The 16,048-nt window shown below is 38.6% G+C and overlaps 1 protein-coding gene across 4 annotated transcripts in view; it reads right to left on the bottom strand.

Moving 5' to 3' along the window:
- Nucleotides 1-16,048, bottom strand: part of LOC100741702 (octopamine receptor beta-3R-like) — a 101,288-nt gene that overhangs the window by 33,777 nt on the left and 51,463 nt on the right. Inside the window, exons 1-2 of one of the 4 annotated variants that reach the window (XM_024368009.2) lie at nucleotides 15,226-15,515; nucleotides 14,569-14,851 (exon numbers count right to left, since the gene is read on the bottom strand). The exons of 1 other annotated variant lie outside the window; for it this stretch is intronic. The gene's annotated coding sequence lies outside the window, so the exon portion shown is untranslated. Of the gene's footprint in view, nucleotides 1-14,568; nucleotides 14,920-15,225; nucleotides 15,516-16,048 lie in introns of those variants that run through there. 2 more of the 4 variants (XM_024368010.2, XM_003489950.4) reach the window with 2 other exon arrangements.

The following is a 16,048-nucleotide window of genomic DNA, read 5'->3' as shown; positions in this document are numbered from 1 at the left end:
TTCACATTTCCGCCGGAACTACGGCATTTCGTGTGCCATTAATTACGCCCATTGAAGCTTCGCATCTCCATTTTCGAACGCGCATTTCTCACGTGGTATCTGCTATGCTGTCAAGTGATCTAGACCTTGAATCTTCGCTACACTCGCTATGATCGTGCTATGATCGTGCTATCTATGATCTACGCCTGTAATCTGATTAGTCTACGTCGAATTAATCAAAGTTAACATTTCTTGGTTTCGTGTTGTTTGCAGCATTTATTATACATTAACAAACAGACTAATTTCTTTCCTTTGCAATCAGCAAGAAGAATTCGTTTAAACGGGGCTTCTAATAGATATAACGAATGGTTTGACTTAATATTAGTGTTGCGGAATTGATTTTCTTCCTCGATAATTTTCTTTTTTTTTTCCAACTTCTTTACGAAGACTTTTTTTAAGTAGGTAAGTACCTACTTAAAAGTAGCAACTAGTTTGCGCGTGATCGTGAAGAAGAATACATAAACATTATATATGTACACGGTATAGTTACTTACGTTGAAATAGATTCTGTACAAAATAATTACGTGCTTTACGTGCTTTATGTAATAATATAAAATACGAGATAATTGACATGTTAATAATAGTATGACGTTATCAACGTGATATCACACCGTACGTAACACGGCAATACGAAGAGAGATACGATACATTGTAGCATTATATTAAGAACGTGAGCTGATAGCGATATAATAATATTATTATAAGCAGATATAGATCGTTCGGATGCTCGTAATAAAGCAGACAAAATCAATTTACACGATAACTCTAAAGAACATAAAAATTCTTTTGCCTCTTTCTGTCTGTTTAGTTTGGTCCCGTTAGCCTGTTCTAATTCTAGCCATTTCCTGGAAAGAGGTAGAAGGTTTTATCAACACTGTTGCTTTGAACGCGCTAATTTAATTGCAGTTGCCATTACTTTAATAAATGTACTAATGACATCCTTTTGCCCACTACACTGGACGAGTATAAATGTCTCTCGTCGTGAATTTTATTTGTTCTCCTGGCAATTGCGATAATCGTTATAGGAATATTACAGATTTTGAATATTCTTGCCAGTTACTCTAGTACACGCTAGTGACGTTTTACATTATCCGATTTGACAGGTGAGCAAAATTTTTCCCTCGTTAAAAGTTTCTTGTTTACCTTAAGTGCAGCTTTTTTAAAGATGGTAATTTGTAATCAACGTCGTAATTACTCGCAGCGAACGCCGACTCGATCGTTTGTTCGTGTAATAGCACAAGGACTAATAGCACAACGACTAATAACGTTCAAACAACTGGAATAGGAAGAACGGGTGTAACATCAACTCGATTTGACAACCCACCCTCTCGGTTTTTTTAATCCGATTGGCCAATCAACGATTGATCGATGAAACGATTTCCGGTTAGATCTAGCGGATGGTCGAGCATCCGGTTGGAACTTCCGAGTTGAGTGAGTCATCAGTTTGATCAGCCAACATCGAAACCGAAACATCGCTCGGTATGATAGGAGACAGCAATGCCTACGAAACGTTGGCGCAAAGTTCAATTGCAAAATGCAAATGTAAAATGCAAACACGATTGCTTCCGAGAAGCGAATATCATGGCATTTCCAGCCATCGTGAAAATTTAAAATCTAAGGTTAGCGTTCCGTGTAATTTTCAAAATTGAATTGCAGCTACTTGAATTGTATATAATGTATATAATGTAACGATTGTATATACAAGTATTAGCCTCTTGGTTGTGTTTTATTTTGTTGGATCTCGTTGCATTCTTCGTAGCAGATGGTCAAAAGTAAATGCTGAGTATAGTAAAGTGAAAGAACGTTATTTCACCTCTTCTGAATCGAAACACGAGAATCTGATAGGAAGGTAATTCATACTTTCTTTACGACGACGTGCAATACCAAAACACAATGGGAAACGTATTCGTGTGCAGCTCGCCAGATTCCACGAATAGCAGAATAAACGAATAGACGAATAAACGAATAAACGAATAAACGAATAAACGAATAGACGAATAAACGAAGGAAATAAGCGCAGAGTTGATTTTTCGATGAAGATACGTGGAAGGAATCGCGCGAATGCTGCTTCGTGTCGTTACCGATTCGGCAGTATTGGTCAAATTCGTTGTCGAATCGAAAAGACCAAGGAGGTGTTTATGTAAAATTGCCACATCGACGAATCGCGACTAATCGAGTCATTCGAAATGCAGAATTAACGACCTCGAAGTAGCTAAATAATATTTGAACTTGAAAGTAACAAGAAGAAAAAAGGAAATCCGGACGAGGAGAATTAAGAAAATAGAAAATTAAACGGCTGAACGTTCGTTGTCTTTCAGGTAATTAAAAGCTATGCGACGCTTTCAACTACTGCTACATTTACATCTGCTTTTCAAGCGTACGCTTTTTATTTAGCTGGCTCAACGAGGCAGAGAAACGAGGCGCTCGTTACTTGGAATCTATGTAGTTGTTATTAACGTTTCATCAAGCAACCGATCGTTACGTTAAGATGTTCCCCATCAACGATTCCACCCTCACGTTCGTGGAATCAGCTCGGTTTATATTCATGATCGTGGCTATAATTTAAAGGCCACTGGCTGCCGCCACCACCCAAGGTTCAACGTTCCTATCTCGTTCCTTTCTCGCTTCTCTTCGAACCTATTAACTGAGAAAGACGGGTTAACTCCCCGGTTAAATTACGATGGAATGCGGAGTCTTTGCTGCTTAATGCATAGTTACATTAACTTGTAATTCGCCACTGGATAAATTTTCGGAATATCGTATATCGCGAGAATGATAAGATTTTGCCGATTGGAACAGAGTACAGTGTAAATTTCATATCCTTGCTACGATCTTTTCGCATCTTGGTAAGCTATGTAGGGTATACGATACATGTTCGTGAGATATTTTCCACCTATTCTACCTATTCTACCTATTCTATCTATTCTATCTATTCTACCTATTCTACCTATTCTATCTATTCTACCTATTCTACTATGTAGGTTCAAACGCTCAAGTGTGAACGTGCATTTATGATCTTTGATTTTCAGCCTCTATTTGGGATAAAAATCAGTGATAGACAACGAAGATAAAGTGAAAAAAATGGGATTTCAAATATTTGAAATAAAGTAAAAGAAGGTTAAATTGGAAGTACTGAAAGAAAAGTTGAACAACTGTACTTTTAATCTAAAAATGAAGTTGAAATAATGAGTGAAAATAGACAGACGGCAGAAATTGGCTTTGAAAGTAAAATAAAAAGATAAAAGAAAAGCGAAGTACGTACGTATATATAGCGTGGGAAAAGAATAAAGGAAGAATAGGAATGAGAGAAACATATTACACGAGCTAAACGGAACAAGATATATGAAATATAGGGAAAGCAATATACATATCGCGGAACGAAAACACTAAACAGAGTGAAATAAATACGGAATAAGTATAGAGCAGGGAGCAGGGGTATACGGAATAAGTATAAAGCAAAGCTACACAGCTGAGCTTAAAAAAGCTACGCAATAAATATGTAGAGCGAAGGTAAAAGGGGCAATATTGCGCGTGAGCTGTGCAAAAGATGCGAAATATAAGAAGGAAGATTTATTTTCTACGTTATAGATTTATTTTATACGTTAATAGAACGAGTTGGCCGAACGAGTTGCAATCGATGCTAATACGATCAAACAACCAAGTGGAAAGTGAAAAGTGGACTTGGTGCGTTCGAAGGAATTCCTTTGACGTTCGTCGAAGATCGATCGCTTGCCCCCTAAGCTTGGACAAAACTCGAACGATCCTCGTGAGTCTGACTTGCGGCGGCTGATGAGCGCAATTCCATTGAAATCACGAACTGTCTGTTCAACATTGTCACGAGTCTACATTACCGAATATCGTTAACACATGTTGCGAGGACAAGGGCGAAAGCAAGATGACAAATGTATGGAATAGATTGGAATAATAGCGGAGAACTGATAGGGATAAACATATGTATACGATGAATCCCTCTTCGCTTCCTCTCTCTATTCCAGTATATTTTACTACTACTACATTTTAAAGTGAAATTTACAGTGTCGCTAATGACAATCGATATTGAGTAGCGTTACGGAGTAACGTTGAAACGAATTAGAAAACAAACATGCATTATGCTATATATGTATTGAAATTGTAGATCGTAGATTTTCGTCAGGTTTTCTACTTCATTTTCAGTATCAAATTTCTGTAGTTATATAAACGTGCTACTATATATAAATGATACCATATATAAATGATACTATATATAAATGATACTATATATAAATGAATGACAGAAAATGAAATTGGATTTAATTAATCAGTACGCGAACGTTATAACAAAGCCAGTAAGCGTGACAATACCTTTGGTAGCCGCTATAGGTATAAATAGGGATTAACATCGTCTCAGGGACATCGGTTTGCGTAAGACACACTTTCCTCGATGCGGACAGATGCGCGACAAGGCTAGGATCACGCGACACGCGTTAAACTACGCTCGAAAATTTCTATACATCTTTTCCATTGTGCCCATTCCATTTTCTATTTTTTTTTTTTTTTCAATTCCATCGTGCGGTGATTTTTTCTGTTTTCAAAGAAACGGCCCTCCGTTTTCGCGTAAAAAGGACATTGCAATGTTGTCTGAGAATTTGTTAACCTTGTTCCGTTATATAAAGCGTAATCATTTAGCAGAATCTTGCAAAGAAGCTCCTCCTTTTATCGATATTGATTATCGTTTTAAACGTATCGTATGCTAATTAGGATTGGAAACGGAAATGTTATTATCTTCGTTAATCAATTATTTTACCGATGTTTTTTATGCACGTTTCTATGACCACAGCTAGAGAAACAGAACCCCTCGAGAGATTCGATTTTCACGCTTTGAATATTACAACAAGCATTTTACTGCAGACATTTCCGATATTTCCGACATTTCAGGCATTTCAGACATTTTGCACGCTCGTGTATAACATACATTGCGTGCATTCTGTACACCTTTCCATATCTAGCACTCTTAATAACCGCATAGCGATACTGCAATTCCGTTACTTTATTGTACAGATAGAATTGTTCCAATAAATTAATTTGATTCTTGATTGATGATTGAATAATAGGTTCACAATGATCCTGAATTCAGATTATTTTCATCGTACTAATACTAAACGTACAATACTGCCAAACCAAATCGCATAACCACCGCGTCTCTTGTTGGCCAGCGGAAAATAGCGAAGCCTAGTTTAATCTACTCGATTAACCGGCGATAAGTTGATCGGTAACTTATCGATTTAGGGCTGGAGTCAGCAACCAGTTTAAAACACGATCGAAACCGGCGAAACGAGACCGATGAGATTGCAACTGGCACGGAGGATGAGTGGCGCGAATGCGTGGTCGAATAAAGTTCAAGTAAACAATCCACATTTGCTAAATCGCTTGTTCCAGAACTCGGTGAGCCGAGAGAAGAGCCGTAAAATGTTGGTTCGCTTCGACGACAGATCACGCAGCTTGGATGAGGCTAACTTAAAAGGGGAAAGGGAAAAGCGGAAAACGAAGAAAGTAGGAGGGAAAAAAATTTCGGGATATGCTGGAAACGCGTGGCCAAAAATGTGTTGATGATCGCGATAGCGATGTTTTCCGTTACCATTACCGTAATGAATTTCGAAGATCGTGTCTTTTAGCTTTATCTTTTGGTTTTAGCGATTTAAAAGTCTTTGGAACTGTAGGAGAATTGTGGGAGTTTGACGATATCAAAGCGCGACGATCTAGACAGAATGAAAGTCAACTTCACTGTGAAACGCGGACCATTGCATATAAACGATGAAGATGGAACGAACGAACGAAGCGAATAGTTGCTGTCATTCGACGTTAATAAATCAATTTTCGCCTGTTCTCATCAGTCAATGAAACTCGAGTGTCGCGTCGATGCTTGACGAAGCTTGTGAATACGAAGAGAACTTTTATCATCAGGCATGCTGAACGCAATGCTGGTATCAAACGCATTATTCAATAAGATTAGATCACTGATTATGAAAGAGTGGACATGTAGAATATGTAGGAGTAATTTCTATTTTTCGCATTTAAGGCAACATTTTCGATATATCTGTTTTAATGACGTGGAAATAAATCGCAGAGAAAATTCTATTCTTATCTAACGACGATTGGCAATCCCGTACTCGAAGTAGACAGACGATAATTGAACGCTCGATTGATCAATCTGATTTAGATTGGAAATAATGAAAACATTACATCTTCGTATAAAATACGAACCTAGATACGCTTATCATGCTTTCGGGAAAGTGATGACGGTTGAATTCAGAAATTTCGTGACGCTTTTCAAATACATCAAAAAAGAGAGAAAAAAGAAAGAACGATTAGGCGATAGACAGCAAAGATATTTCAAGTATCGAGCCACAAATCAACACGATATACGTATGTATAATATAATATAAGCTAAATACAGGAGCAAAACTTCTACCGGCGTGTCTTCGGTCAGAGTGAAATACGCGAGCGACTAATTCAGTGCAGACGGATAATTTCCTGATGGAACTTGTCGTCCTATCGGGAGCCAAGTATCGAGCGATCAGACGAGCAAATGTCGACCAGATGATTCGCAAACACCACTCTGCAGAATAGACTCATCCGTCGTTTCAATTTCTTCGTTTCGATATAGAATGCAGCGAATACTATCGCCAGCCATTGTGTTATCTTTGTTTGTTGTCTATTTTACTCTCACCCCTTTTACGCAGACGTTTCTCAACGTCTCACTTTCCAAAAGCTAATAAAACGTGCTTGCAATTTCCAATTTCCAATTTCCAATATGCACGTCCTATCTTTACTGATTTCCACCTCTTTCCTCTCTTGTATTATTTTGACCGGTGCAAGATGGAAAAAGGAAAACTATTCCGTTCAAGGTGAAATTTTCGACTTCAGGAAGATTCGCTGTAAAAATGTGCAAGAATTGCGTTAGCAAAATATCGACTAATTAAGCTATAAACGTGTATTTGCTTTTTATGAAACTGGTCCTAATTTTAGTGTCTTTAGTGTCTCGTCTTCTTTACAAAAACACGAGACAACCGTTTCAATGAAAATCTCTATTGTCAACCATCTTCGGTCTTATGCCTTACCGAATGTGAAATTACACTCCATTTACTTTTAGTACAGAAGGTTTACTCTTCTTCTATCGAAAATCGATTTGACAGGAATACGACATAAGATTGGCCTTTTCGACAAAGCTTATTGGTTATTGCGCCGACCGCAACGTAGCAACAATGTTTTCGAATAACCGACAAAGTCTTTAATAAGTTGCATTATCATTTTTCGATAATGCCGAAATACTTGAACTGCTCGATGCTTAAAGGGGTTTAAGTAGGACCCAGGGGTTTAAGTACGAGAAAATATTAAACGCAACTCGAACCACAAACGCTTATGAAATAACGAAAGAAGATTTATTCCCACACAGTCTGCATACTCCGTTCGATCCTGGAAAACGTGGACGTTCAGAATTGTTCGTTTTGTGGTATTAATATAATAAGTTGTTATTAACATAATAAGAAATAATAAGTTCTCCTGTTCGTTGTTCAGCTTGGCAAACGCACAACGCGAAGCAACAAAACGCATTCGACGGCCTCTTCTTAAAAATCACTTATCGTGCAGGTGAAAAGTTTCGTGAAATTCCCATTAAGTTGCTTCGAAGGGAGAAAAATCGGAGGGACCGGCGATCGTGCATTCGCTTCGTACGACGTAGGAACGAGTAACGCGTTCGAGGGATTGGAAGAGCGACCTTCGGGTGAAAAAGGCACACGGTGACTTGGCAAAAAGAGAAAATAATAGCGACGGTAGAGCAAGTTCAAGAGGGCTGGATCTACATACTGCAATATTCATAGAGACGACACGGTGGCCGCGATTGGATGCCGACAGACGTTTGCGTATGCAAATCGCTCGCGACGATAAGGCTGAATCGGGCCGGATAACCGTAGAATACGACGCGACGTGCAACCGCCGCAAAATCCGCGTATTTCCGTCTGTTTGATCGATTTTCATCGACATTCTTCTTGATTTCGGCTTCTTCGTGATTTTCCACGCTAAGCTTTATCCATACAAGTATAATGTTTTTGGAACGTACGATATCACATCAACTTATTTATTTCGTTCTTTCTCGTGTTGTTTTTATCCGCGCGAGTGCTGTTCTCGTCGGCATTACTTTCTACGGTAACGGACGAAAGAAAGCTATTGGGACAAGGAGCAGGGTGGTGTGCGAAAATTGAAATACCTTGTGATCGAAAGCTTACGTGCCTCGAGCATTACGATTTCGAAAGCGCGGCAAACTGTTAGCTTTCGACATACGTATTAAGAAAGATATATTAGTACTGCTACGTTGCATCCTGTCTATACATAGGCGAATGAAAGAGATCTATGAGTTTTTTATTTCATCAAAATAATCAAATAACCTCGAAATAATCTGTCACGAGTCATTTAAAAGAGAATGTAAATGATTTGAATCAGCAGGTATCCTTAAAAGCTGAAGAACAACAAACGATTCGTATAATTTGAATATTCAACGAAATGATAATACTTAAGTTGCAAACGTAGAAACATTTACGTAATCGTAACAACGTGCATTCTTCGGAAGAGTGAACTCATGCCTTCTTAGAATAATGACTAATTGATTTTTCAGGCGAGTCGTGTAAACGTGAGGTGTGATTTTTTTACTTCTGCCTATATTAAAATGACATTTCACGTTACGAACAACTCAAAGAGAATATTCGTTTGCCTGCTAAAGACTTAATATGGCCTGAAAGAAACCTGATATTTAAATAGCAACGAGTCGTTATCATATTATATTATATTAAATAGCATTGTCGTTATTTCTTCAATAATGTTCTCCGCTTTAAGAAAGATTTTGTCGAATCGTTAATTTATACTCATAGTTGTAACTAATAATTTACGAAATAGTGGAGAAAACGCACTCCTCCTACTACGTATCTTCCATTTATCGAAGAATTACTAAGAATTGGAAATTTGTTGGCTGATGGAAAAATCACGCGCAAATTAATTCAAAATAAAGTAAGAAGAACGCAGAATCTGAAAAATCGGCAAGATCGAGGTTCGTTGTCGTTATTACGCGAAGCACTATGAACGAGTTTTTCGTTTCGCCAAAGCTCGATTAAGCTTGTAGCGTTGTCGTTGAAATTAGCCTGCCCAATGTCCGGAGGCCCCCAAACGCAAGCACAAACTGCTCGTTCACCCAAACACGTTGTCCCATCGAAAGGCCCTTGCCCTTAACACGAACACCAATCTTAAAGACCTATAAAGCGCTGTTATTTGACACGGTCGGTCCTCAATGTTCGGACCAAAACGGACGGCAATTTCCAAGCGGATAAACGAATCAGCAATTTCGAACGCGAATCAAGAATTTTAGCAGAATTTTACGTTATATATTGCGATCGTAATTTACTTATTACTAGGATCTGGGACTCCCCTTTGTACACTGATATTTTCCAAGTTGTTTTCGATACGTATGATCTGTGAATTATCGATGATCTACGAGGCGAAAGCAGTACGTGTACAGAGCGATTCCGAAATCATAGAACAACGAGCAAAGCGTCAATTGCATAGAACAACTGCAAGAAAAAATTTCTACATACATACATACCTACTACCTATGTGCTACGTGTTTACACAGCGTTTACGTAGCGTCTACGTAGGGTCTACGCAGCGTTTACGATAGCATGCTAAACCACAAATATTTGAAAAAGATTTATCGTTGCGTGACACAATTCTTTTCGCAAGTGTATCCACGCACTTTGTTTCTTTCTTCTCTTTTCTTATTAGAAGATTTATCGGAGCCTGACTAACGTTTGTTCGATTAATTATTCTAAGCAACTGCCTTGGTATCTATACGATATAAGTAAATTAAACAAAGAACAATTGTATCGTGCAATGAAAAATATTCAGGAAGGTGTAATGGATGATTACAACGTAGTATGAATCGATCGAAAGGAGAAAAAGTCATTTTCTAATACTTATCGGATACATATTTATGAGAAAAGGTTTGTACACGTTGTCTAGCAATAACGTGAATTACCTTGTACAGATACGTATCATCTAGCGATCGTGAAACGCGTTTCGATAGCGGTATATTATTTACATTCTGAAGAAATTGGCTAGCAATGTCGCCGAACTGTGTATATATGTATATATGTATATATGTATATATGTATATATGATGTCGGGCTATAATTTCTAATAACACGACTTGTATCCGGAAGGCTCGAATTACAGCAACGATTTCCAAGGCGATTCCGGTGCGAGCGTTCGTAATGAAACGCACTCGCGGAACGAACGCCAGTCGGTTCACCAATAAAGAGGTTAACCATCGACCGACACGGATCTATTTTCTCGATAAAGCCTCTTACGTACGCGTGCCAGTCCTTGTCGTTCTGTCAATGAATTACGTACTTTCGCAATCGTATGCACACGTCCTTGCTCACGATCAAACGACGAACTTGCGGAAAAATAAAGAACGGTTTGCGTAATCGTGAAGCATGATGTATGTTTAAAACTGGGAAACCGAGCTCGTGTAACTCGTATGGAAGAAAGACGCTCGTTGGCATGTGAATACAGTATCTTGTGTTGGGGACGAAACGTGCATAGTGTACGCGTTTATCGATGGCTATTCGCACAAACATTGTATACCCATTTTTGATGAAATTTCATTTTTTATACGTAACAAGTATTTCTTGACTGTGTCTGTGTATGCTGCATAAAAAGAACATTTCTACTTGTTTCATAAATTCATAAATTCTTCTGTCAATAATAATATTTTTCTTTCTTTATTGCGTTTACAATCAACGAATGTTGACGCGATGAAAGAAACTCTTGTAACGCGATTACTTACTATTTATTGCAACGAAAACTGCAAGTAAGAAAGGCGGACTCGCTTTGACAATCGGGTGTTTAAGCGTTTCAGGGAAAAACCTCGAGTCTGTTTACATTCTCTTTGTGGAAAATAAAATATTCTCGGTACATACTATTTTAGTAATAAGACATTATATTCCTGTTCACGTCGTAATATTATGTTACATAACGTGGGTTTATCTGAAAATATTCATCTTCGCGCTGAATAGAAAATTATAAAGGGTACATTTAAATAAATTCCTTCGTTTCTCGGTGAAACAGTAGCAGTAACAGTCATTGTTTGTATGAAACCCGTGTGACGGGGAGTTTGCAATCTTACATAGATAAAAGATACGAGACACGTCCTTTTGACGCCACGGAATATTACATTCGGTTGTCCTCTGTCCTTCCTTATAACGTTATAACGTTTATTGGACTTTCTGTCTGCCTGGATTCCCGGATATAGCGCGTCACAACTTCCGCGTTTGCATACGTCTTGTCTTTCGCGTAACGCGTGAAATGAACTCGTCTCTCGAATGAAACGCACGAAATCCTATCAAATGCTACGAAATGCTACGAAATGCTACGAAATGCTACGAAATGCTACGAAATGCCACGAAATGCCACGAAATGCCACGAAATGCCACGAAATGCCACGAAATGCCACGAAATGCCACGAAATGCCACGAAATGCCACGAAATGCCACGAAATGCCACGAAATGCCACGAAATGCCACGAAATGCCACGAAATGCCACGAAATGCCACGAAATGCCACGAAATGCCACGAAATGCCACGAAATGCCACGAAATGCCACGAAATGCCACGAAATGCCACGAAATGCCACGAAATGCCACGAAATGCCACGAAATGCCACGAAATGCCACGAAATGCCACGAAATGCCACGAAATGCCACGAAATGCCACGAAATGCCACGAAATGCCACGAAATGCCACGAAATGCCACGAAATGCCACGAAATGCCACGAAATGCCACGAAATGCCACGAAATGCCACGAAATGCCACGAAATGCCACGAAATGCCACGAAATGCCACGAAATGCCACGAAATGCCACGAAATGCCACGAAATGCCACGAAATGCCACGAAATGCCACGAAATGCCACGAAATGCCACGAAATGCCACGAAATGCCACGAAATGCCACGAAATGCCACGAAATGCCACGAAATGCCACGAAATGCCACGAAATGCCACGAAATGCCACGAAATGCCACGAAATGCCACGAAATGCCACGAAATGCCACGAAATGCCACGAAATGCCACGAAATGCCACGAAATGCCACGAAATGCCACGAAATGCCACGAAATGCCACGAAATGCCACGAAATGCCACGAAATGCTACGAAATGCTACGAAATGCTACAAAGTGCTACGAAATGTTTATGTTTCTCTCGTAAACGTAGTAAAACTGGAACGACCTCTCCCGAGTCGCATTAAAATCTATTTTTTGTTTGCATTTCGGCAGCGGTAAAACATTTTCTAATAAATTCTTGTATATTTTTCATCGATAATGTCAGAAATTAAAGAAACTTGTTTCTTTTAACGCGTCTGTAGATTTTTAACCTTAGAGTTTTGAACGCGTCCATTTTTCCTGAATGAAAAACTTCAACGCGAAAGTTATTTTAATGGACAAATAGTATCCCGTGTACATCATCGTTGTAAGATACGTGGACACTCGTTTAATAGAATGTCATATAGATACGAAATTCCAAACGAAGATGACAATAAAACCAAGATATAACGTATTTGTTGATTTTCCGACTTATTTTATGTCACTTGGTGGCAAAGAGGAAGCATCTTAATACGAAACGCTTGAAGAAGGCAATGTATAACGTTTTGTAAGCTGCGAGTAATGTCAATTTAACTGTTATGTTAGCTTGGCTTAATTAACATCGGCCCCCGTAATTCTAACACTTTTTGCTCGATCCGACTAATACTTCAATGTTCAAATACGTAAGCGTTGAAGAGGCTGACGATAACGTATATTGATTGACTGCTGAAACGTAAGGATAATTACTCTCTTATGTGTAAAAGACGGTAAACGTGTGGTGTTTACCGTGTTCCTGACCGATGGCCTCCAAATAGGAAACTCCGACTTTATCTTTTATTAAAATTGTCCTAGAATACGGCGACGCGATAACATTTCCTTCTAAAATGTTAATATGCAATTTAAAAGTTGACATTTGTAAGTGTCAAACGTTATGAAAGAATTTTCTTATTTAAGAAATTCGTTATCCTCGACTCGTCTGATTGTCACACTCTGTTTAAGACGATGCAACATAGATAGAAAGACTACTATCAATTAATTCTAGCAATAATATTTCAAACTGCACGAACTTGCACGAACCGTGTATTTAATTTTCATATATCATAGATTTGAAGTTTCAAGTAAACTATTTAAATTTCGCACGACGTAAGACGATGCCAAGTCTTTCTTTTGATCGTTTTAATCATTACACTCATTATTATATCGTTATTATACCGCTAATTCATATATATTAATAGCATGTGTAATATTATTGTAGTAGCATTCGTGTTGATAAAAGTGGAGGAAAATATTTGCACACGTACGGACAGCAACGTTAATTTATATTTAGTGATTTCAGAAAAAAGTGGCACTGGCGTGTCAATGAAGCATTGGAAATTAAAATGTATTGCATTTTCTAAAATATTGATGGAAATATCAAATTTATGCGGAATAACCTTGTTGCAAGTAAGTAGTAGTAAAAAATTAAAAATTCAGAATCTTGTCTTTTTTTCTCATTGGCCATGATAGTAAATTTAGACAATGAGAGAAAAAAGTCGTTCAAGTATTACGGAATGGTTTATTTATATTCCAGAAAACGCGCTTCTAATTTTACCGACAGATAATGAACGAGTTCTCTTCTGTTTGTATATAATGATTTTGAGAAAACGAACACCAATAAACTGACGAACTGACCAATGAATAGTAGAATTTTAATAAAAGTGACGATGCAATTTTAAAATGTCGCGCTATTCATATATACGTGATAGGGGAAGAGTACGTATCTCTTCCCTTTCCTTCTTTCTCTTACGGAGTAAATGTGAACGAGAGAGAAAGAATCATGATCCGTATTTATAATGAATAAAAAAGAAAAGTTTTAAAAGCTCATTTATATTTAATTTGGAAATATGCCATAAATATTATCTATTCGATGAATCAGACATTATTAATGATCCACGATTTGATCCATAATTTTATGAAAGAGGAAGAGAGAGAGAGAGAGAGAGAGAGAGAGAGAGAATCTTGTAAACTAAAATAAAAGCGGGGTAAATGTCACCTCCTGTGATCAACATACACACGTATGAATTGGATATGTAAACTAAAGTTGCGCGATATAGCAACGTGGGAAAGATTTCTAAATAAAGGAACGGGTTACAGCAATAGTCGTTGACAAATATATGATATAGTTGATTCACAAGAATTTAGAAATAACGAGTAACTTAACGAGATCGCATTTCAAGCGATTTTGGATATTTATCTGACAATGAGACGTCCCAGACGAATTTTCGAAGCAAAGTGTTCCGACACGAATCGATGTCGTTGAAAGAAAAGTAAAGAAGCTAGAAGCAACGTGAAATCCGCGTCGGTGAAAATATTTCCAGAACTTTTACCGCTTCGTCCACTTTTCGTAAATTCTTCGTTACTTCGATAACTTGGTTTCTTCGTGAAAAATTCTCCCCTCGAAAGAGGGGGTTTTCTTCCACTTGCGATAAAATTCCATCTTCGAATTACGAAGAATCAAAATACGATCATTAAAAAATCATTGTCCCAGTTTTTAAAAGCATAAATTTTACAATCCTCGTTGTACTGGCAATTTACATATATCGAGCTTAACACTAGAAAACTGCAACCACAACAGAGATCATATATTCATTTTGATCGCAGGATTCCGCGCTGAAACATTTTCGATAATCCCATTTTATCGATAGAAATTGATCGATTAAATCTTTCTAAGAAGATTCGCGCGAATCTTTCGAGTATATCTTGTTCTTATTTCAATAAAATTGTTGTACTTTCATAGACGACGATGCGTAGCACGAGCCAGGAAAGCCAAGTTGATTCGTCTTTAAAAATCGTCCGCAATTATTCCGAGCAACGTGCCAAAGAACAGGAAAATGTTGCGCTTTCTAAAAATATTTCCAAGACTCCGGATTTTTAGGTGATTATAATTATTTCGCTCGATGTAGAGAAAAGTGAAATTCAACGTTTATTAAATCTCTCTCTATATTATATATAACTGTTCACCAAAAATTCACGCTTCAAATTACCAGTGAGGGGGCAGATCATTTCGAGATTGTGTCAAAACGCCACAACGAACCGTAAACTGAAAATACACGATTCTTCGTCGTATCGGAACGAACCAACTTGTGTTCTCGGCACAACCGCATTTCACAAAATATTCACAAAATAACGCACAAAATATTCAGCTGTATTTTATAAGGCCGCGTGTCGACAGCGAGACCGTGAGAGATCGAGGTTCCACGCGACTTTAACCGGCAAAGTAGCAGCACGAAGCGTTCATGTTGCACGGGCGACGCCGGTAGACTGAGCGTCGCGACGTGCCGCGGCGCCGGGCCTCTCCCCCTCGCGCTCGCGACGTCTCAGTCTCTCTCTCTCTCTCTCTCTCTCTCTCTCTCTCTCTCTCTCTCTCTCTCTCTCTCTCTCTCTCTCTCTCTCTCTCTCTCTCTCTCTCTCTCTCTCTCTCTCTCTCTCTCTCTCTCTCTCTCTCTCTCTCTCTCTCTCTCTCTCTCTCTCTCTCTCTCTCTCTCTCTCTCTCTCTCTCTCTCTCTCTCTCTCTCTCTCTCTCTCTCTCTCTCTCTCTCTCTCTCTCTCTCTCTCTCTCTCTCTCTCTCTCTCTCTCTCTCTCTCTCTCTCTCTCTCTCTCTCTCTCTCTCTCTCTCTCTCTCTCTCTCTCTCTCTCTCTCTCTCTCTCTCTCTCTCTCTCTCTCTCTCTCTCTCTCTCTCTCTCTCTCTCTCTCTCTCTCTCTCTCTCTCTCTCTCTCTCTCTCTCTCTCTCTCTCTCTCTCTCTCTCTCTCTCTCTCTCTCTCTCTCTCTCTCTCTCTCTCTCTCTCTCTCTCTCTCTCTCTCTC

The sequence above is a fragment of the Bombus impatiens genome, unplaced genomic scaffold (assembly GCF_000188095.3).
Source record: "Bombus impatiens unplaced genomic scaffold, BIMP_2.2 scf_0382, whole genome shotgun sequence".
Lineage (NCBI taxonomy): Eukaryota > Metazoa > Arthropoda > Insecta > Hymenoptera > Apidae > Bombus > Bombus impatiens.
The sequence above is the reverse complement of the archived record's forward strand: the minus strand, read 5'-3'. Positions and strand labels throughout refer to the sequence as shown.